Raw genomic sequence first — 22,923 nt, 5'->3', positions numbered from 1 at the left:
TGGTCTAAATAATACTTAGTCCTGCCATGAGTGCAGGGGACTGGACTAGATGACCTCTTGAAATCCCTTCTAGTTCTATGATCGGGCCATGGATTTTCTTTCTTTACAACAGCTGGGGTTCTCCATCCTTTTTCCTCCATCCAGTTTGATGCAAATGTGCTCAGTTAGATTCAGATCTGGCAATTCTTTGAAAGGAGTTGGTTTTGAAAGTGTTCATGAGCTTCTTTTGACTGGATTTGGCTACTCTTCTGTGGTCTGGGCACTTTGGGGCTTGGTTCTTTTCTATTCTTGAAACCGTTGTCCTGAGTTGCCTTCCCATCAGGAGCTGAGCTGGGCTGTAGCTGGTAGCTACTAACAGTGTTGACTGGTAGTTCAAAAGACCAAGGAATAGATCTTCCTGCTTCAGTATTTTCTTAGCTGTCTGTACAGCCTGCTCAGACTCTCCCTTTCCTTGTGGACAGTGGAGGCTGCTAGTGATACACTCAACATCACATGTTGTTTGGAATGACTTAAATTCAGTTGTAGTGAGTTGTAGTCTGTTGTCCATCAGTAGTGGTTCTGGGATACTTAAAGAACCCATTCACCTGTTTCATTTCTCAATAACACTGCAACATGTTCTGTCTTTCAAATATATTATTTCAATATATCTAGAAACATAATTCACTACAATTAGGCAATGAGGTCCTCAGGATTCACATAAATCCATTGCTAGCCTCTTCCAGAGTCTGTCTAGTACAGGTGTTGTTATCAGAGGCTCTTTGCATTGTGTGGTCTGTTAGTTCTGTAATGTTTGCCTGAAGGGTCTTCATTCTTCATGCCCTTGTTGATTCCAGGCTACTGCCATGAATAACTGGCCTTTATGTGCTTGTGACAGGGTGCACGCACCCTGCACTGGGTGGGGAAGGGTTAACTCCTCACTGTGGCCTGAGGAAGCCATGCTCCCCCGTCTCTACTGGGCATGTTCCAGGTGCAGCAATAGTATGAGAGAGCAGCTCAATCTGGGCTGACCACTGAGGAGGAAGGATGCTCCTTGCTGGCTCAAGCCTGTGAACAGTGGGAACCCCTGACTGCGGAAGCCGGAGGTGCCAAGACGCAGACAGATGCCCAAGTACATGTGTATTCCCGAGAGGGATGAGAGTCACTGGGAACCAGCAGAGAACCCTGGAGATCCCAGTGACGGCTCAATGGCAACTCCAAGAGACATGGTACGAAGCGGCTCGTGGGGACTAGTTATAGTCCTGCGGGAAGCCGGAATGTTTCATTTGGAGCCCCGCTGGCTCAGTAGTGATAAGGCCCTGGGCTGGGACCTGGTGGAGCAGGGTGGGCCTGGCTCCCCCTACCCTGGCCATCACCCACTCCTAGGTGGTGGCCCACTTCCCCTACTGGCCGCTGGGCTGCTAATCCCTGAGAGAGGGGGTAGCCATATTGGTTCTGACCACTAGGCCTTGTAGCCCTGGGAGGAGAGACAACTCCATTGGCTCTGACCATTAGATCTTACAGTCTTGAGGCCAAGGACCTTCTGGTGGACTTACTCACGGGGTGCACTCACCCCACACTGGATGGGGTACCCCCACCCTGTCACAGTGCTTCATGGATGAGGTCTGGTCCCTGCCCCTGACAGAGTTTGTACAGGGCCACTGCCACTGAGTGGGCCCTGTGGAGATCATCGAGCACAAAACGCCTGGAGGAAGGCATTCTAGTCAGTTAGCATCAGGCTTCCTCATTCAAGCAGGAGAGCGTCCAATCCAATGCATCTCTCATCTTTAATGAGTCCTGTTTTGGTGTGGTAGGACCAGGGAGATGGAGCAGAAACTGCAGTCAGCATTGGTTAAGAAACCCTCTGAATTTTTGGTGATCCCCATTAAAATGTTCTGGGAGGGGGACTGGTGGCCCCAGGTCTGGGTGCATAGCCACAGTGTATGTCTTGAGTGCAGTGTCCTTGTTCTGTAGCTGGGTCACCTGCTTGTGTGGCAGTGGGTTATCTGCAGCATACTATGCCACTTGGGTCCACAGTGCCACGTTTTCATCATGGAGCTAGGAGCATTGCCTGTGCAGTGCTTGGTTCTCTGTTGCAAGCTGTAATACTTGGGCTCGCAGAGTGGGAGTGGTCAGCCTGTTCTGGCATCTCCACTGTCATCTGGGGCATGCTGAGTAAGAAGTGGCCCATTGCCTCCATGTTCCCACAGGGTAGATCTTCACTGTGGGCTAGGGTGGTCCAGGCAAACTGTCAGAATCCTGGCAAGAGAAGAGTCAAACCTGAGGCTAAGGGAAGTGGAGCAGAGTTTGTCATCAACTTCCAGGCAGGGACTGATCCCGAGGATCAGAGACTGAGTTGGGTTTTAAGATCCAGGTCAGAAGGCGAAGTCCAAATCAAGCTGAGGTTGAAGACTGGAGTTCAAGAGCAGGAATGGTCAGGCACCTACAGAAAATCCATATTGTTACCTAGACACTTCCTGGCAGGGGTCAGCACCATGTTGCGCAATGGACACTTGACAAAATTACTTAGTGACGGACATTTGGGGGGGGCGGTGTTTATATCATTCAGTCATTCAACATTTCTTGAAAAATTACCATGGACCTCAAAATTTTTACCACGGACCCTTGTGTCCATGTACGGACACGTTGCTGACCCCTGCTTCCTGGAACCACTTGGGTTTATGTAGGGCAAGGAGCCATGAGGTTACTGCCTCTCAGACCACTTGCAGTGGGACTTGTTGGGGTCTATGCCCGCAGTGGTGCAGTAGATTGTATGTAGTGGAGCATAAACTGGCACCTGCTGCTGGTTGGCAGCTTGGAGGTGTTGTCTGCCTGACAGCTCTACAGGCCTGGGTTTGAAATCTACTGGGCTTTATAGTAATGGGTCAAAACCTTGGAAGGAGGGGATTGTATTTTTGACTGTGTTTAACTGGTGCTCTGCAAGTCCATACAAAATGTAATGTCTAGGAAACATTCAGGATTTACAGACCTGGCAGAGTCTGCAGGGCAAGACTCCGCTGCTTTGACAGCAGAAGAGTCCCTTGTTCAGGATGTGTGTAATCCGGGGTTGAAGGAGCTCTCCCCTGACATCTAGTGATGAACTAAGGGAAAAGACCTCAGGAGTAGACTATTTGCATAGTCACAGCTACTCTGTCCAGCAGGCAGACCCACTTTCCAGTAAGTGATCAATTTTGGCTGTTTTGGATTAAAAATTACTTTGGTATTGAACGCCAGGGTAATAGATGTTGTTGTTCTTATTGTATGAATAAAAGGCAGCAGACGTGTCCTTAGCATGCCCTTATTGTGGAGTCACCCTAACTTTAACCTCATTGATCACTAAAGCTGAAATCACTGATGTAGGGGTTGAGCCTTTGACATGGTACAGAGACAGGATTTCAGTAAAAAGATGAGGTGGGACCAGAGAGGCTCCCCACCAGGTGAAGTGGTAGACCCTCAAACACAGCATTGCAGCTATGGCAAGCAGCAGCAGAGATACTGACAAGCCGTAGCAGAGACCGCAGTGACAGTGGAGAGTAGAGGCGAAGGAGTCACTCAACTGCCCTTGGGGTCTGGAGAAGGATCAACCCTGGATTCTGGGTCATTGCTGACCTTGGACACTAAACTGTGAGTGTGGTACAGCAAAAGGAGAGGGGAGCGGCATGTTAGAGGAAAATTCATCCATTGGACTTTCACACCTCCAGGTGGGAAACAGGCCAGGGGCATTGCACAAGATACTCTGGGCCAGCTGTGCTACTTACTGTTTGTGTAATTTCAATTCATTGTTGCAGTGTTTCCCCAAATCCATACTGTGGTTTCTTCTCATGATAAAAGTCTTCTTTGGTTGTAGAGGGACTCCGTGTTTGCAATGGGGGGAGTACTGCCTCCTAGAGATGCCTGGGGGGTGTGTATGCGGGGACTTGAGCCATATCTGTTTTATAATGTTAAGAGGGAACCCCTGGATATTGAACTGGGCCCTTGTTACTGCCGATTCCACCTGGCAGAAGGGTTCCACATGGAACTGTCGTGCTTTTGGGGCAAGTTGACCTTCTGGTCCTTTCTGCTCTCTGAGTGCACCCACTTCAGGTGTTCGGCTCTTGCCGTTCCTTATCTCGGTGGGGAGTCACAGGATACTTCAGCTCTTAGACCAGCCCCTGGTGTGATACCCTGTGTATACCAACCACTTCTCACTCTGCAGGCCTGACTGGGTCGAGGGCAGCTGTGCTTCCTCCCTTCAGGAACCTGGGCCAGTAACCAACAGCCTCCTTCCAACAAAGTGGTTTTATTTAGCAGTTGGAACAAAGCATCTGAGAAAAAAGGGTTTTAGAACAACAAACTCCCACCATGCACATTTTGTCTTCACTTCACTGCAAGCTAAGTTAGACTGGCTTCCCTGTCACAGGAACAGAACAGTGCCCGGTCAGCCTCCCAAGCCTCCTGTGTGACTGCCTGCGTCTCTCGCTCTGACACACCCTCTTCAGACTGATTTCAGTGCCCTCCAAGATGAAAGGGCTTTCACCCACCACCCATGGCTAGAGCCAGCATTATCCCTAACAACCCTTATGTGTAAGCTGCTAGGTGACAATTGGAAAGGGCCTCCTCCCTCTTTCCCTAGATGGGTAGATCCAGACACTGTATCAACGAGCACCCCCAGTAATACTCGTCTGTGCCTGCAGGGCTCCTGTACATTGCATGCTGTACGTTCTCCTTTTACTCCGGTAACAACAACGTGGATGCTGAGCCAACAAAGACTGTATTGCAAACAGCTGTTGTGTAGCCCCCATCACTCGTCTCTCCTCAGCCTGCACCACTATATGTTCTCCGAGGCAGCTCCACTCTGCATCGCTCCATTCCGGGCTCGGGCATAGGCCTGCACAGATCACGGCAGAGTATGAATGCATCAATTCCCAACTCCTTAGCCGGCTTCCCTCCTGTTTTTCCTATTGTAATTTGTCTGCAGACCAGGATGACCCCTGTGGATGGCGAAGTAGGAGGAGTTCTGCTGCAAGGTTGTGAACATGGAGGGGTCCATGAATATCAGAAAGTGCCCCTAGCTTCTCTCCAGGCCCCTTGGCAAGGGTTCACTCTTTCTCCCTTTTGTTTCATTCTCGCTTCCTCTCCCCATTATTTTATCCGGCGTTCATGTTTGAGGTCTGTTTTTCCTTCTTACGCTTCCTTTTACCATTTCTCACCACTTCTGTTTACAGCATGCTTAAGCTGTGATTCAAACCAAGGAAGGGCTGCCTCATTGTGACACTGGGACTCAACATAAACCAAACCCTGTGTTTATAACATCGGCTGTGATTCTCAGCCTTGAGTGCGCACTAGCTACGTGCTGCTCTGTGGAAGTGGGGCAAGGCAGACTGGAGCCGCTGTTGTATAGTTTGGGTGTGAGAATGAGGAAGTCCCTGAAGAAAGGCGGAGCGAGTGTGGCCTCCATAGATATAATGGACCTTTTTATAAAAACCACAAAAGCATTTTCAACTTCCCCACCTCATACAGCGCACACAGCTTTTTGGAACTGCTTATGGCTCCTAGACAGGAAGATAGAAACAGTGACACTGCAGAAAACAGCCTGGAAAACTCTGAGTAAAATGATTAGAAGCCCCAGATATTTGTTCAGTTCTGAACGAAGCTATTGGAAAAAGGAAGCAGAAGTATTGGAAAAGGAAACAACTTTGCATTTACCTCAACCACTCTATAATCATCTTCCTGCATAGAGCTCGGTCCAGATGGTTAGGTCTGAGTCCCTATCACAACCCAGCTGAGAAGGAACTAAGTGAGTTTCTAAAAATCATATTGCTTTTGACCAGCACTAATGTGACCAGGGTCAAGTTGTGATACACAATGTGTTGTCCCCCAGAGGCCAGAATAGCATTTGGGACATCTAGTTTCATCACAATTTGTGAATTTTGTGTAGGAGTGGGTTAGGGGGTGTGACCATTTATAATATTATTGATATTGATATTACAAAACGGCAATGAATCTTACAAGATATGCCATGGAAGTGGAAAAGGTATGATTTGCTAAGTATGATAATCTGGTTTATATGTATGTGTCGTCTTTGTATTGTGAGTTATAAATCTATATGATATCTCTGTATCTCAAACCTGTGCTGTGCTCCTGGGTGACACCCCCCAGGCAGATTGGCATCAGCACTATCTGGACTGCTTAATGGCCCATCAAGGGCAATCAGCTGTACAATGAACCCATTGAGAGAAGCCATTGGGCTATGCCTATGCGTCAGCAGGACATGTAAGGACATGCCTGTGGACAGGGGACTCCAAGAAATTTCCATGCCCATGTGCTTTGAGTTTGTATTTGGGACAAAGGAAATACAAGCCAAATGAAAAAAGATATAAAAAAGGCAGCTGCATCTTCTCCATTTTTCTTCAGTTCTGCTTCTCTCACCTTTTGGAGTAACTTCTGTACAAACTGAAGCTTTGAACAAAGGATTGATACACATATCCAAGCTGTGGATGTGTTCCAGAGGGACTTTACAAGCCAGCAAGCTCACCAATGCTGCTAAGAACCTGATATATGGACTCTGAAGTCATATGTATGTATCTGATTGCTTTGACCATTTAACAACTCTCTTCTCTTTCTTTCTTTTCTAAGAAAAGCTTTAGTTTTTAGATATTAAAGGATTGGCTGGCAGCATGGTATTTTTGTTAAGATCCATACTAATATTGGTCTGGTAATGTGGCTGGCCCTTTGGGGAAGAGAAGAACATTTTGTAAAGTGAGTAGAGTTTTAAATAACATCTCACTTTACTGGACCTATTTGTTGATTGGGACTACAATAAAGAGGGCTGTGTGGTTTCTTTTTTTCAGCTTCTTGATAAGCAGTGTGGGGGACCAGGAGCAGTTTGGGACTGGTGAATCCAACTACGGTGTTAACCACCAGTTTTTGGGAGAATCTGCTCTCCTTTTTGCAGCCTGCTCTGACCTTGGCATTTTCAGTGTGGGTTATTCTAGGCACCTTGGGTAACAAGTGGTATTTCCTCTTTATAGGCATTGATGAGATCATTACTGGAAGAGATTAATAGATGTTAAGACCAAAAGGGACACTTGTCTAGTCTCTCTGCCTGCATAACACAAGCCAGAGAAGCTCGCCCAGCAATTCCTGCATTGAGTCCATACATTCTGATTGAGCTGGAGCAGTGTTTTTAATCTTTTTGATATCAGGGATCGGCTTGCTGCCTTCCTAAACTGTGTCAGGGGGATCTCAGAGACTGGTGCCAGTCCACAGACTGGTGGTTGAGAAACTCTGAGCTAGAGCATATCTTTTAGAAATACAGACAATCTTGGTTTAAAAATGTCAAGGAATGGAGAATCCACCATCTTACAGAGAGGAACCACGAATGTAGGTCACAATTATAGTGGGGGGGGGGAGGGTTGTAGTTTGGAAAGCAGTGACTCACAAAAGGTAGTTGGAAACCTTGCAAACAAACTCAGTATGAGCTCGCAGTGCAGTGAGGTGTCTAAGACACCAGAATGCTTTAGCTGTACAAGCAAAGCACTAGTGAGCAGCAGTAGCTCTTACTGGGGACTCTGTCCAGTTCTGTTGGCCACACTTCAGAAATAATGTTGATAAGTTGGAAAGAGTTTAGAGAAGAGCCCCAAGAAAAATCAAGGTCTGGAAAACCTGCCTGGCTAAAGGATTCAGGTCTATTTAGCTTGTCAGAAAGAAGGTGAAGAGGTGACTTGATCACAGCATATGTACCTTGTGTTGGGCTACCTGCACCTCTGCCTCTCTTCTTGTCTCTGGTGTTCAGCCTCTGGCCCTTACTGGTCTCAGGGTGAAACCACATGACTCTTCCACCTTAGCCTAGGCCAGGGTCTAGTTACACTACCCGGTGGGTTCCAACTGTTAGTGCCCTGGAAGGTGGGCTGATGACCTGCATTTCTTCCCTTCAGGACCCTGGGACCAGTGACATAGTGACAAGCAGCAAATGGAACAAAATACTAGAAGAAAAAAAAACAAAACAGCTTTTGAAACAAAGAAACAGACACATGGAGGGTCCTTTTTTTGTTCATCTTTAGCTAAAGTCCTGCCTTTGCAACCTGCAGAAGCTTAGATTCTCCAGACACTCTCAGTGGTTCCTGTGTTTTAGGTAGGGTGACCAGATGTCCTGTTTTTATAGGGACAGTCCCGTTTTTTGGGACTTTTTCTTATATAGGTGCCTGTTACCCCCCGCCCCCTATCCTGTTTTTTCACAGTTGCTATCTGGTCACCCTGGTTTTAGGGCATATCTACATGATCAAATGCTTTGGACTTTGGGGAATGCCAGGGGTGTTAATTGACCAATTAGCTGTAATTCACAGCCAATTATCACACCTGGATTTCCCCTCTCCCACCCCGCCCCCCCACCTGAAGTGTTTGATGGTGTGTATGCTGCCACTGTGAACTGAGATCAGGTTAACTAGTCCTCTAAAAACCGGGAGCACCACAATGCAGGGCCAAGAACTGGATGTACTTCAGCTGAGAGCCTGGTGGGCTCTGTTCCCGGTGGGGTGCCGGTAAGGGTAAGTGCTCCAACTCACAGCTGAAGTGCAGGAATCATTTCCTAGGCCTGGCGGTTAAGGAACGGTTGTAGATACCATGGGCAGGGTCTTGAACAGTTACATAGCAAAAGGTAGAGAACATCTCTAGGTTGGCCAGCTGGGGTCAGTCCAATAGATTGTCTCCTCAGGCCAAGTACCTGAGGCACCATTTCTAATTCATTCCTAGATATCTGACCAGTAGCTCTTCCTGGTCAGGGCTCAGCCCCACAGTCTGTGGGTCATTGTGGGCCCTCCTGGCTGCTGTATAGAGACTGTTGCTGGCTGATTTCCCATGAGGAAGATCAGGCTGTGAACTCCCATGCCCTACGGTCACCCCGTTTGGAGCACAGCTTCTGCCCCTCTCCTTTGAGCCGAATATACAGTCAGATCACATGGGCACCTTTCCTGTCTCTGGGGCACCTGGGAGGGCTCCTGGATCTGAGAGTTTGTGTGTCTGAAAGCCGCACTGTCCACTTGGGGACCGCAGGGAAACGTGTCCCAGCCTGTCACTGAGGGGAAGTCGGCTGTCTCGTAGACTTCCTGCATCGCCTCCAAAGGCTTCTTTCTGTCTATGAGGCATTGCATTGCCCTCCTTACTCAGGCACTGAGGAAGCCATCGAGGCAGCAAGAGACAGAAACGGACTGACTCCAATGGCACCCATGGTCCTTGGGAAGGACCCAGTGGGCAGCATGCCCAGAATGGTGGTGACCCTGGCAGGGCATGGCTAATGTGTCGTCATTTCCAGGTTCCCATTCAGCTTCCCCAGGGTTCTGGGGTGAGCCCGTGCTGCTGGCGGATCTGCACCTCAGTGAGGCCAAGGGAAGCCCTTCCTTGTCTCCTAGTTTTGTTTGGAAAGTATTGGCCTGTCCTTTGTCTTTGAGCCAGGGCAGACTCACTCTCCTCGTCTTCTCCCGCCGTTACTTTATGCGCTGCCCCATGGCATGTGGGGTGTGGTGCTGCAGTGCATGACTGGTACACCTCTTATCGGGAGCTGCAAAACCCTGGGTGCACCCACCCCTTCCTCGCCCTTCCCAGGGCCCCAGCTGCTGGGTGTTCCTTCTCACTGCTCAGCTGATCCTTTCTCCCTCGGTCTCCTACCCCCAGTGTGGAGTGGGGTTCCCAGTGTGTGACATGCAGAGTACCCTAACTTCCTCCCTCTGGCTCGGCTGTGCACCTGTGGCATGTGGGGAGCCTCTGCACTGCTGAATGTGCCAGTGGGGTTCCCAGCCCCCACACTCAGGAACACCTAAACTCCCCAAAAGCCCCACGCTGCGCCGTGCCCCTGTGGAAGCATGCAGAACACCACCTGCCAGTGGTGTGGGGCTCTCTACCAAAGCGAACCCCTGCAATCAAAGAGGAAGCCAGCGATGTTCCTGGAGAACTGATGTTAATAGTCCCCTGGGGCTGAGTCCTTCAAACAGGCAGGGAGCCCCATTCTGCGAGAGCTCTAGCTTCCTGACTAGGACAAACACAGCGCAAGGGGCTGTTCGTGCAGTGAGGCGAGCAGCCCAGCTCAGCATGAGGGGAGGGAGTGAGGAAACCAAGGCTGGGGCTGTTCCTGAGAGCCGGGCAGCCCTGGCACAGCCTGGCTGGCTGGTGTGTTCAGATTTGGAGCAGACTGCGCCTTGAGAGGCCAAACTTTGAATCGAGTGCAGTTTCGTGCAGTCCCACAGCAGCCTGGCCCGTTTGCCTGCAGAGAGCAGGATGTGGCCAGGGGTGCAGGCAGCAGCGAGCTCGTTGTGTTCAAATGCTGCAGAGTAAAGCGCAGCAGAAGCACCAGAGAGTAGAGCAGGACCAGATACCCCACCTGGCCCCTTTCCCTGGCACAGCACAGGCTGGAGGTGCGTTTCCAGGAACTGATCAGTGGAGATTTTTGTTTATGCACAATTTGCATTCTTTGCCTGCCTAGCGCTCCAGGAAGGGCAGGGGGACTGTATCTCACGCCCTCAGCGGAGCACTGCAGGGAGCAGTGGTTTCCTCTTCCCTCATGACTGAGCTCTCTGCTGCTCTGGTGTCACCCAGCTCGGGGACCCTGCTCCGCGGAGCCAAGGAACCGAGGGCTTGAAGACATGCAGCTCGTCGGGACGCACTGAGGTGAGACCAACCGCGAGGGTTAGATTGGGGGCAGGTAGAGCCTGTGGCTTCCAACCTGTGTCCTCCAAGACCACTCCATAGAAAACTGCCCTGAAAATTAGAGAGAGGAGCTTTAAACAGAGGAGGAAGGACAGGGGCTACACAGAGAGGAAGAGGTGAATGATTCCCTCCCTGCCCCCAATCCCAGCTGCTCAGGGAGGGAGGAAGGAGAAAGGAGGAACTGCATTTTCCTCCCCTCCCCCTTGCTCTGAGCAGCTGGAAAGGCTGATACATGAGTCCCTCAGAGCTGCCTCTAGCTTGAGATAAAATGTAAAAGGTTGATACTGCAAGTAAGACGGAGCCCTGCTCTGCCACCCCAGCCACAGCGCAAGCCCCTGGACTCCGATACGCCAGCCACGGCACAGGGCCCTGGACCCCGCTCCATCACCCCCAGCACAGGCCCCCGGGCTCCCATCTGCCACCCCTGCCTGAAACACAGGGCCCCAGGCCCTGCTCTGCCATTCCCAGCCATGGCACAGATCCCCGGGCTCTGATCCGCTGCCCCCAGCACAGGGCCCTGAGTCCCACTCCGCTCTGCTGCCTCTGGCTGCAGCACAGGGCCTCGGGCCCCGCTCTGTTCCTCTGCCCCTGGCCATGGCATAGGGCCTCGTGGCCCCACTCCACTGCCCCTGGCTGCAGGACAGAACAGGGATCTTTTCTGTGTAGTTTTCAGGCCTCTCCTACCAAAGAAAAAGTCAATAACCCTCTGGCTGTGTATGTTACATCAGCGTATGATAATGTTTCAGCACAACGGTGCAATGTTGCAGGCTCTTAAGGGCATGTCCCAACCAGCCTCAGCAGTGCAAACATACATAGGAAATTCAGTGATGGGGGAAGTATAAAAATTGCTGTGAGCTGATGAGGGGAAGCCTGGGGCTCAGTTGCTGCTCTCCAGTGCCTGTGCGTGGCTACTCCCTCCCTCTCTCTAGTGTCTGGCTGAAGGCAGGGGCAGCCCCAGTCCCCTTCTCTAATGTGTTTGTATGAACAGGAATGATGGAGTGAAACCAAGCAGCGTGAAACGTAGGCTAAATACTATGGTCTAGTCATCAACCTGTTCCGTTAGTGTCCAGTCCAGGCCAGGGTTTAGCCAGACCATCCGCAGTGACAAGGTGCGTGCAAGTTGCTCCCTCTGCTGTTTGCAAGCTAGAAAAAAAGGGAGCACAGAATCCATTTGTGGCCAGCCCAGCGAATGAAGAGCCCCGTCCCATCAGAGCAGAAATAGGGCATCCTTGTTAACAACGATGGGGAGGCTCCATTGGAACAGCTCAACAAGGGCCACGGTGGGTTCTCCATCGCTGGCAATTTTTGAATCCAGATTGGATGTGTGTCTAAAAGCTCTGCTCTAGTTCCAAAGGAATTAACTCAGGGCAAGTCTCTGGCCTGCGGTACACAGGAGTCAAACTAGAGAGCACAGTGGTCCCTTGTGCCTTGGGATCTCTGTGTCTATGGACACTCTGCCCAAGTCCTGTTACTGCTCTGGCTGGAGAGCTGTCACTCATTTCAGGCACCAAATTCCCTGCCTTTCACACGCCTTTATGCCTGTCTCTGTTATCACCGCACATTACTGGCATCAGAAATACACTTCATGCCATGAAGGTAACAGCTGATCATTTATACAAAGCGGGGGCGGAGGGGCATCCCCACAGCATTTCCAGTCTCCTGCATGTATGCTCCTTCGGAGTCCTGATGTGGGTCTTTGTCTCACAGCCGGGTGGTGGCACATTGTGAGGTGGGCTGTGAGGGACATAACAGTTTGCAGGACAGTGAGCGAGATCTTCCTCTGGACCAATGCGGCCAGCCTGACTGCTTGGGCTTTTGGTGCCACAGAAAGCCCTGTCGTATGGCACCACCACTTCCTATCCTTTCCAAACACTCAAACAAGCCAGGCTGGCAGGATTTCCTGGTGCCTCTCTGCCAGCAGAATGGGTTTGCTCTCTCATGGCTGGGATACCAAGTCCTTGCAGACAATGTTAGATATCACTTTAAGTCTCAGGGACTTCCACGTAGGGTTCCCCCCCAACAACAGCACTGGCCCTGCACCTGCACCATTCCTAAGCATCCTCATGGGCACCTCAGTGGGATGTTCCGGGGCCTGATCTCCCAGCTCTCCAGACGCCTTTTACAATGGCCCTAGGGTCCCTCTTCTCCCTCAGTCTACCAGTTTTACCTGTAAACCACACAGCACTTGGGAACACTTATAATAAAACAAAAATAGGTTTATTTCACAATGCACAGTCAGCCTGTAGAACTCATTGCCACAGGATGCTGTGAAGGTCAAAACCGTAACAAGGCTCAAAAAAGGACTAGATCAGTTCATGGAGGATAGGTCAATCAATGTCTATTAGCTAAGATGGCCAGGGGCACAACCGCATGCTCTGAATGTCCCTAGCCTCTATCTGCCAGAAGCTGGGAGTGGGCGACAGGGGATCGATCATCGATAACTACCATGTTCTATTCATTCCCTCAGAAGCACCTGGTATTGGCCACTATCAGAAGATGGACCATTGGTCTGACCCAGTATGGACGTTCTTATGTTCATAACAAAGAATAGCAAGTTCACTAGAAGTGAGAGACAGTGAGGGGAAACAACTGATTCCAGCACAAAATAAAATCATAAAATGTAAACCTGAGTCTACACTTATTAGTAGTTACCTTTGCTATCTAATGAAGTCAGCTTTCCCCGCAAAGTCCAGTCTGTGGCACAGCTGGCTGGTTTCACAAGCATCAGGATCCCATTATTCATGAAAGGCCCACCCGCTCCTTGAGGGATTTTCTCAGTGAATGGATCCAGAATGCCTTTCCCTACGCTCTGTTACACTCTGAAACAATCTTTTGTCTTTATTCATGGCCAGATCACTCTCCTGCCTGCTGTATAAATCCTGATGAGTTATGAGTTTTCTGTAGGTACGTTTACATGTTAGTCTTTATGGATAAATATCCCATAAGACATGTTTGGTGTAGTGAGTTTGTCAGGTCTGAGAGAAGAACTGTTTGCAAAGAACAGGGGACCTTTGCCAAGGAATCTCTGTGTCATGCCTCCCCCTGGACATTGACACTTTACGGCTAGCCACTGGCTATTCCGCAGGCATCGTTCTGGGCTCGCTTTTCTGGACAGGATAATTACTACTATGTTCTCTTTCCCCTTGATGTGCACAATCTCCATCTCATTTTCCTACAGCACAATGCTCCAGCACAACTGCCTGGAGTTGGTACCTTTGGTCCTGTGCAACCACTTCAATGGAGAGGGAGCGTTAACACCCTACATTTCTGTTGAACAGGTAATGTTTTCACTGTTTGCCTACCCACACAATCACACAGCACTCTACCTCTATGATGGATTAACTGTGTTCAGTGGTGGTCAATATTTTGCTTAAGAATGCAATGGGGTTGCTCTCCCCTGCTTGTATCAGAACTGTCCCCACATCTGTTCACAGCTCAAAGACTATTAAAATCAGGACTGGCCAGAACTGACTCTTTGGACAGAACCTGTTTTGATTTTATCAAAGCCCTTTTGACCAAACCACTGTGGCTAGTTTATTCTTTTTACAGAGATCTGTGATAACTGATACGATATCACTAGAGCCTTCTACAAATCCGTGATCCTAGTATGGGGTATAGGCCCGTTAATAACAGATTCTGCTTTTAGGGGATCAGGATGAATTTGCATCCCCTAACCCAATGACCAAAATAAGGGACTTTAGCTGCTCCTATTTTGTATTTTGACACCTGAGCCAGCAAATCTGCAACTTTGAGTCTTTCCTCCAGAATGCCCACGTGATTTCTGTGTCTTGCCAAGTGCTGATAAGAACGATAATATCATCTACATACGTATATGAGGTCCTGTAGGCCACATAACATCTGGTTAATTTGCCAGTATCTCCTGTTAAGGTCCAAAAGCTCAGGAATTTTGCACGGCCTAATACGTCTAGCGTGTCCTCAGAGTCTATGAGTCCTTGGCATAGGGTAAGGCGCAGGTACTGTGACAGCATTAAGTTTTCTGTAGTCAATGCAGAATCTGATAGATCCATCCTTTGGGGGGGCCCATGACAACTGGGGATGCCCAGGGGCTACTAGGTTCTATAAGTGCATGAAAACACCTGCTGGTCACGTTCCAACACAGCCATGATTTCGAACCTTTCCCTTGGGATTAACCCGTCACATATATCAACGTTCTCCCTGTAGCTCTCCACCACCAAATCTATTAAGGAGGCCGTGCTGCAGTCCTCCTCTTTACAACTTATCATACTCCTACAGCCTCACAGTTGTGATAGACTTTTAGTCTATGGGTACAGTCTACGGGGCAACCTCACTGAGGGGCTTCTGCACGTTATAAGTAACCTCATTAACCTGCTCCACAGCCTCCAAAGGTCCTTCCCAAGAATTTTGCATCTTGTGCTGCTTTACTGGGAATAACATCAGTACCAAGCCTCCCACATCAAATGCTCGTTCACAGGTGTTTCTGTTGTACCACTCTTCTTGTGAAACCTGGATTTTGTTGTGCTACATCCATCATGGATTTTAAAGCCTCTCTGAGCTTGGTTACATATTCAGCTAGGGGCTTCCCCCTCTGGTTCAGAGCCCTCCTCCTAGGAGTCCCTAACAAGATCTAGGGGGCCTCTGCCCTGTCTTTTGTAAAGGAGGTCAAACCAGGCAAACTCTGTGAGCACTTGGGATACTTCCCTGTAATCAAATAATAGCTAAGGCAACAACTCATCCCAATCTCCAGCTGTTCTGTCCATGTACATTCTTAGCATTGGATTTAAGAGTCCTAGGGAGCCTTTCCACTAGATTGTTTGTTAGGGGTGGTGGTAAGGGGCAGACTAATTGTTTTACCCCACACTTCTTCCTCAGTTGACTAAATATTAGGGGTATAAAATTTGACCCTCTATCTGATAGGATTTCTTTTGCAAAACCCACTCCGCTGAATATAGCAAACAGTGCGTCTCCAATTGTCTCAGCTTCTACATTTGACAGCGCAACTGCCTCTGGATAACCAGTTGCAAAATCAACCACTGCTAATTTTCCCATTTTTGGATGGCCTGGAAAATGGCCTGGCAAGCCTGTGGAATGCTTCTTTAATCACAGGTAAAGGCTGGAATGGAGCCTTGTGGAGACAGTTAGGTTCCTTCCGCTTCTGATGTAAGTCACATGCCCTACAACACTCCTTTGCCTGATCAAGAATATGAGGCCAATAAATGTTTTCCTTAAGCCTTTCAATAGTTCTTTCCCTCCCCAAGTGGGCCATCATGCGCTAACCTCAGTAGCCCTGCACGATACCTTTTGAGCACCAAAAGCTGTCTTCAGGGTGCTCCCAGACCCCTATTCTTACCCACCCGGGCTTCCCTGTATAGCCTGCCCTCCTGCATAAAGATCTTACCCCTGCTTTCCTATTGGGCATCTCTGCCAATAGCTCCCCTTTGCCTCCTAGAGAAGGGCCAGCATCTCACTCTGTGGCAAACATTGTTGGGCTTGTGCTCAGACCCAGAGCTCTCACATAAAGAAGCTGATTTCTCAACCCCCTCCTCCGAAGACATGGGTGTTACTGCCTGCTGCTAAGGGAGCAGTGGTCGCCCTGCCCTCTGCAGGGTCCATGGCTGGGGACTCAGGAGTTACACTTCTTCCTGCGAGTTATAACATTAACAGCTTTACACAGAGACAAGAGATCAGTTCTATATTATATCTGTTGGAACGCTATCCAGTGTACCAGCAGTTAAATACCTTTTAAACCTTCCCACGCCAACTGTACTTGAACTCGGGGAACAGTGGTTTCAGATTTTCCCGCTGCAAAGAATTTTACATTTTCCCTGGAGAACATCACAATTTCCATAACCATGTATTTTCTGACCAGTGAAATCTGGACAGCAGTATCCCTCCAACCTTAAGAACATAAGAACAGCCATACTGTATCAGACCAAAGGTCCATCAAACCCAGTATCCTGTCCTCTGACAATGGCCAACGGCAGGCACCCCAAAGGGAATGAACAGACAGGTTATCATCAAGTGATCCATCCCCTGTCACCCAATACCAGCTTCTGGCAAACAGAGGCTAGGGACACCATTCCTGCTCATCCTGGCCAATAGCCATTGATGGACCTATCTTCCATGAATCTATCTAGCTCCCTTTTCAACCCTGTTATAGTATTGACCTTCACAACACCCTCTGGCAAGGAGTTCCAGAGGTTGACAGTGCGTTGCATGAAAAAAATAGGACTCTGGTGGGATTTGAACCCACAGCCTTTGAATGACTCCACCTGTTATTGAGCTAGAAGTCCAATGCACTATCCATTGCACCACAGAGCCTATATTACAGCCTAGAGCTTGGCACACTTTGCCATTCACCTTTGCATCTTTGATAAACTCTTTATCAATCTCCAACATGCCAGGCTGTACAACATTCACTAGGGTCCCTTCAGGCATCTCCATGTTAGCCTTCCACAGGATCATAGAAATGTCAGGCTGGAAGGGACCTTGACAGGTCTTCTAGTCCATTCCCTGCACTGAGGCAGGACTAGGTATTATCTAGACCATCCTTGACAAGTGTTTGTTTAACCTCTTCTTAGGCACCTCCAAGGATAGAGATTTCACCATCTCCCTAGGCAATTTGTTCCAGTGCTTAACCACCCTGACAGTTGAGAAGTTTTTCCTAATGTCTAACTTAAATCTCCATTGCTGCAATTTAAGATCATTTTTTCTTGTTCTCGCCTCAGTGGTCAATGAGAACAATTTGTCACCCTCCTCTTTATAACAAACTTTTACATTCTTGAAGACTATTATCATGTCCCTCCCTCAGTCTTCTCTTCTCCAAATAAATAAACCCAATAAACCCAAATAAATAAACCCATTTTTTTCAGTCTTTCCTAGACCTTTAATAATTTTTGTTGCTCTCCGTTAGACTTTCTCCAATCTGTCTACGTCTTTCCTGAAATATCGTGCCCAGAACTGGACACAGTCCTCCAATTGAGGCCTTATCAGTGCTGAGTAGAGTGGAAGAATTATTTCTTGTGTCTTATTTACAACACTCCTGCTAATACATCCCAGACTGATGTTCACTTTTTCAACAACAGTATTACATTGTTGACTCACTTTAGGATTGTGATCATAACCCTCACTCACATCCATTTCTGCAGTATTCCTTCTGACCTGAAGGAACTGACCTGAAGAAGAGTTTTGTGGTTTGAATCATAGCATATTAGGGTTGGAAGAGACCTCAGGAGACTATCTAGTCCAATCCCCTGCTCAAAGCAGGACCAACACCAACCAAATCATCCCAGCCAAGGCTTTGTCAAGCCAGACCTTAAAAACCTCAAAGGATAGAGATTCCACAACTTCCCTTGGTAACCTATTTCAGTGCTTCACCACCATCCTAGTGAAATAGTGTTTCCTAATATCCAACCTAGACCTACCCCCACAGCAACTTGAGACCACTGCTCCTTGTTCTGTCATCTGCCACCACTGAGAACAGCTGAGTTCCATCCTCTTTGGAACCCCACTTCAAGTAGTTGAAGGCTGCTATCAAATCCCCCCCTCACTCTTCTCTTCTGCAGACTAAATAACCCCAATTCCCTCAGCCTCTCCTCGTAAGTCATGTGCCCCAGCCCCCTAATCATTTTCGCTGCCCTCCGCTGGATTCTCTCCAATTTGTCCATGTCCTTCTTGTAGTGTGGGGCCCAAAACTGGACACAGTACTCCAGATGAGGCCTCACCAGTGCCAAATGGAGGGGAATGATCAAGTCCCTTGATCTGCTGGCAATGCTCCCACTAATGCAGCCCAATATGCCGCTAGCTTTCTTGGCAACAAGGGCACAGTGCTTACTCATATCCAGCTTCTCATCCACTGTAATCCCCAGGTCCTTTTCTGCAGAACTTCTGCTTAGCCAGTCGGTCCCCAGCCTGTAGTGGCGCATGGGATTCTTCCATCCTAAGTACAGGACTCTGCACTTGTCCTTGTTGAACCTCATCAGATTTCTTTTGGCCCAATCCTCCAATTTGTCTAGGTCACTCTGGATCCTATCCCTACCCACCAGCATATCTACCCCTCCACCATTTTAGTGTAATCTGCGAATTTGCTGAGGGTGCAATTAATCCCATCATCCATATCATTAATAAAGATGACTGTTCTTGATCACCTTCCTCTCCTCCAAGTGCTTCAGAATAGATTCCTTGAGGACCTGCTCCATGATTTTGCTGGAACTGAAGTGAGGTCTGTAGATCCCCAGGTTCTTTTTCTTCCCTTTTCAAAAAGTGGGCACTATATTTGCCTTTTTCCAATCGTCCAGGACCTCCCCTGATCACCACGAATTTTCAAAGATAATGGCCAATGGCTCTGCAATCACATGAGCCAACTCATAGACTCATAGACTCATAGGTCAGAAGGGACCAATCTGATCATCTAGTCTGACCTCCTGCACAAGGCAGGCCACAGAACCCCACCCATCCAATTTTATACAACCCCTATCCCAGGACCGAGTTATTGAAATCCTCAAAAATGGTTTGAAGACCTCAAGCTGCAGAGACACCACCAGCAAGCGACCCGTGCCCCACGCTGCAGGGGAAGGCGAAAAACCTCCAGGGCACCTGCCAATCCGCCCTGGAGGAAAATTCCTTCCCGACCCCAAATATGGCGATCAGCTAAACCCTGAGCATGTGGGCAAGAGTCACCAGCCAGCACCCAAGAAGGAGTTCTCCGCAGCAACTCAGTACCCATCGCATGCAACATCTCCCCGCAGACCATTGAGCAGACCTGTCTGGTGGTAATTCAAGATCAATTGCCCAAATTGACGATCCTATCATAACATCCCCTCCATATACTTATCAAGCTTTGTCTTAAAGCCAGGAAAGTCTTTTGCCCCTACTACTTCCCTCGGAAGGCTATTCCAGAACTTCACTCCCCTAATGGTCAGAAACCTTCGTCTAATTTCAAGTCTAAACTTCCTAATATCCAGTTTATACCCATTCGTCCTCGTGGCTACATTAGTACTAAACTTAAATAATTCCTCTCCCTCCCTAACGTTAACCCCCTTGATATATTTATATAGGGCGAGCATATCCCCCCTCAGCCTTCTTTTGGCCAGGCTAAACAAGCCAAGCTCTTTGAGTCTCCTTTCATAAGGCAGTTTTTCCATTCCTCGGATCATCCTCGTAGCCCGTCTCTGAACCTGTTCCAGTTTGAATTCATCCTTCTTGAACATGGGACACCAGAACTGCACACAGTATTCCAGATGGGGTCTCACCAACGCCGTATACAACGGTACTAACACCTCCTTATCCTTAACTCTCTCAACACCCTTGGATGCATTAGATCTGGAAAGAAAGCTTGTCTCTCTTATCAATAGAAGCTGGTCCAATAAATCATATTACCTCACCCACCTTGTTTCACTAGTACTCCTTCCTAGGCAGTCATTTCCCATTTTGTATTTATGCAATTGATTATTCCTTCCTAAGAGTAGTACTTTGCATTTGTACTTATTGAATTTCATCCTGTTTATTTCAGACCATTTCTCCAGTTTAAGATTGTTTTGAATTCTAATCCTGTCTTCCAAAGCGCTTGTGATCCATCCCAGGGTGGTATTATCTGCAACATTGATAAATGTACTCTCTATGACATTAGCAAAATCATTCTTATGAAGATATTGAATAGAATCAGACCAAGGGCAGATGCCTGTGGGACCCCACTCGCTATGCCCTTCCGGCTTGATTGCGAACCATTGATAACTATTCTCTGATTAAACTTTTCAGACCAGTTCTGCATCCACTTTATAGTAGGTTTGTGTAGACTACATGTCTTTAGTTTATTTATGAGAAGGTCATGTGAGACAGTATCAAAAGACTTACTAAAGTCAAGATATACCACATCTACCAGTTCCTCCCTATCCACAAGGCTTGTTACTCTATCGAAGAAGGATATTGGATTGGTTTGACTTGATTGGTTCTTGACAAATCCATGTTGGCTGTTACTTGTCACCTTATTTTTTTCTAGGTGTTTGCAAGCTGACTGCTTGATTATTTGCTCATTATCTTTCTGGATACTGAAATGAAGATGACTGGTTTATAATTCCCTGGGTTGTCCTTATTCCCCTTTTTATAGATAGGGACTATATTTGGCCTTTACCAGTCCTCTGAGATCTCTCCCGTCCTCCATGTGTTCTCAAAGATCATTGCTAATGGCTCAGAGATTTCTTCAGCTAGTTCTTTAAGTATTCTAAGATGTATTTAATCAGGCCCTGCCTATTTGAAGACATCCAACTCGTCTAAGTAATTCTTAACTTGTTCTTTTCTTATTTTAGTCTCAGATCCTACCTCATTTACACCGATATCATCCAATCATTGCTAACTTTTGGGGGAAAACTGAAACAAAAAAGCCAAATAACATTTTGGCCATTGCTGCATTTTCTGTTATTGTCTTTCCCTCCTCATTGAGTAATGGGGCCTACCCCATCTTCTTCTTGCTTCTAAGGTATTTTTAAAATGTTTTCTTGTTGCCCTTTAATTTAGTTTAATCTCATTTTGTGCCTTGGCCATTCTAATTTTGTCCCTACACACTTGTGTTGTTTTTTATATTCATCCTTCATAATCTGACCTAGTTCCCACTTTTTGTATGACTTTTTTTGAGTTCAGGTTGTTGAAGATTTCCTAGTTAAGCCAGAGTGGCTCTTACCGAACTTCCTAGGCATCAGGATAGTTTGCTCCTGTGCACTTAATAATGTCTCTTAAAAAAACTGCCAACTCTCCTGAACTCTTTTTTTCCCTTAGACCTGCTTTCTATGGGATTCTACCTACCAATTCTCTGAGTCTTCTAATGTCTGCCTTCTTGATGTTCGTTGTCTTTACTCTGCTGTTTTTCCTCCGACTGTTCCTTAGAATCATGAGCTCCATCATTTGATGACCACTTTCACCCAAGCAGCCTTCCACTTTAAAATTCTCAGCCAGTTTTTCCCTGTTTGTCAGAATCAAATCTAGATACCTGGGAAGCTACTAGAGCATAAAACATTCAATCTGCAAACACCCAAAGGATGAAGGGGTGATCACTAGCAGCCAGCATGGATTTACCAAGAACAAATCATTCTAAACCAGCTTGATTACCTTCTTTCACAGAGTAACTGGATTAGTGCACAGGGGGAATGCGGTGGACAAGGCTCTTGACACAGTCCCATATGACGTTCTGATAGGTAAGCTGGAGAAATGCGGGCTCGGCAGAACTACCATTAAGTAGATACATTGGTTAAATAACCCCAAACAAAGAGTAACTATTAATGGAATGATGTTGGATTGGAGGGATGTGTCAAGTGGGGTTCCACAGGGATCTGTTCTGGATCTGGTGCTATTTAACATATTTATTAATGACCTGGATGTAGGACTAGAGAGCATACTGATCAGATTGGCATATGGCTCAAAGCTAGGGGGTTGCCAACACTTTGGAGGATAGAGCTACAATTCAGAGGGAACTTGCTAAACTGGAGAACTGGGCTATAGACAACAAAATGAAATTCAACAGAGACAAATGTAAGGTGCTGCACTTAGGGAAGAAAAACCAAATGCACAAATACAGAGTGGGGGAGAACTGGCTTGGCAGCAGCACTGCTGAGAAGGCTCTGGGAGCTGTGGTGGATCACAGCCTCAACATGAGTCAGCAACGCAATGCTGTTGCAAAAAAGTAAATGCAATTTTAGGTTGCTTTAACAGAGGCATAGCTTGCAACTCATAGGAGATGATAGTATCACTCTATTTGTCACTGGTTAGGCCCCAGCTGGGGTACTGTGTCCAGTTTTAGTTACCAATGTATAGAAAGGCTGTAGAGAAACTGGAAAGGATCCACAGGCGAGCAACAAAGATGATCAGAGGGATGGAACACAAGCCATATGAGCAAAGGTTGAAGGAGCTGGGTATGTTTAGTTTCAAAAAGAAGAGATTAAGGGGGGACATGAGAGCAGTCTTCAAATACTTGAAAACCTGCCGCAAAAAAGATGGAGAAAAGTTATTCTTTTTGTGCCACAGAGGGCAGGACTACAGCATAGCAAATTTAGATTAAATTTCAGGAAAAGCTTCGTAACTGTAAGAACAGTAGGACAGTAGAACAGATGCCAAGGGAGGTTGTGGAAGCTCCTTCACTGGAGGTTTTCAAAAGGAGACTGGAGCCATCTGCCTTGGATGGTTTATTCACAACAAATCCTGTATCTTTGCAGGGTGTTGGACTAGATGACCCTTGTGGTCGTCTCTAACCTTATGGTTCTATGATTCTAGAACAGTCTCTCCCCTAGTCACTTTCTTCACCTT

At 47.7% G+C, this 22,923-nt stretch overlaps 1 protein-coding gene across 8 annotated transcripts in view; it reads left to right on the top strand.

Moving 5' to 3' along the window:
- The first annotated feature begins 4,488 nt into the window (after positions 1–4,488).
- Positions 4,489–22,923, top strand: part of TOR4A (torsin family 4 member A) — a 44,459-nt gene continuing 26,024 nt past the window's right edge. For 2 of the 8 annotated variants that reach the window (XM_050926382.1, XM_050926377.1), the window contains exons 1-4: positions 4,489–6,532; positions 10,430–10,614; positions 13,832–13,931; positions 21,745–21,818. The gene's annotated coding sequence lies outside the window, so the exon portion shown is untranslated. The remainder of the gene's footprint in view (positions 6,533–10,429; positions 10,615–13,831; positions 13,932–21,744; positions 21,819–22,923) is intronic. The other 6 variants (XM_050926383.1, XM_050926381.1, XM_050926378.1 and 3 more) reach the window with 5 other exon arrangements.

Source organism: Gopherus flavomarginatus, chromosome 17 (assembly GCF_025201925.1).
Source record: "Gopherus flavomarginatus isolate rGopFla2 chromosome 17, rGopFla2.mat.asm, whole genome shotgun sequence".
Taxonomy (NCBI): domain Eukaryota; kingdom Metazoa; phylum Chordata; order Testudines; family Testudinidae; genus Gopherus; species Gopherus flavomarginatus.
Note: the sequence above shows the minus strand (reverse complement) of the source record. Positions and strands in the feature narration are given on the sequence as shown.